Here is an 877-nt window from a genome sequence, read left to right on the forward strand (position 1 = left end):
ACCAGGTTTGCAAGGTAGAATTGGGATCATGATAGTTGGGGGGAAGAAGCATTTAAGAACTAGAGGAAGGTTGTGATTTTCATTATTGCTATACTGAACCCTGAGTGACTCATCTCCTCCCCATATCCAGTTGTCTACAGTTCGACATTGGGTCCCCATAACGTGCTCCCCTCATTCACCATGATATGATTTACTTCCTCCCCCCACCCCCCGCCTTTGGTGCTTGAAACCTTGTCCCCTTGGCCTTTCATGATCGCACCTGATGGTGTGCTGCTTCCATGTGGGCTTTGTTGCTTCTGGGCTAGATGGCCACTTGTTTACTTTCAAGCCTTTAAGACCTCGGACGTTATATCTCTTGATAGCTGGGCACCATCAGTCTCCAAGGAGAATCATTTTTAAACAAGTATGGTCATTTCATTTTATCATACACCAAGTAAAGAAAGAAAATTAAAAAAACAAAAACTTTTAAAAGCAGATACTCATAGATCTTATGTGCCTTGGACAAGTTCATATGAACATTACAGGTTGTAAATTAGAAGAAGTTTGAGTGAATTAAATCTAGGAATGTTGCATGCTTCTCACATACTCTAATATACAATTCTAAAATATCTTAAAAGACCTGTCATCACACTAGTAATTCAGTTACCTTTGCTCACTTTTTTATGGAAACCATATGCTTTTTAAACTTTAGACAAAATGATTTAATAGGTTAGTTTTCTTAAATGAAAACATAAATTAATGAGGTTTTCTGAATGAAAATCAATATAATATATTATTCTTTTATTTAAGTTAATTATAATGCCATTTATATAACATTTAATGGAAATGATTAAACACAATAGCAGAACCATCTATCATAGACTGCCTCTGAAAACAT

This window comes from Tenrec ecaudatus, chromosome X, assembly GCF_050624435.1.
Source record: "Tenrec ecaudatus isolate mTenEca1 chromosome X, mTenEca1.hap1, whole genome shotgun sequence".
Taxonomy (NCBI): Eukaryota; Metazoa; Chordata; class Mammalia; order Afrosoricida; family Tenrecidae; genus Tenrec; species Tenrec ecaudatus.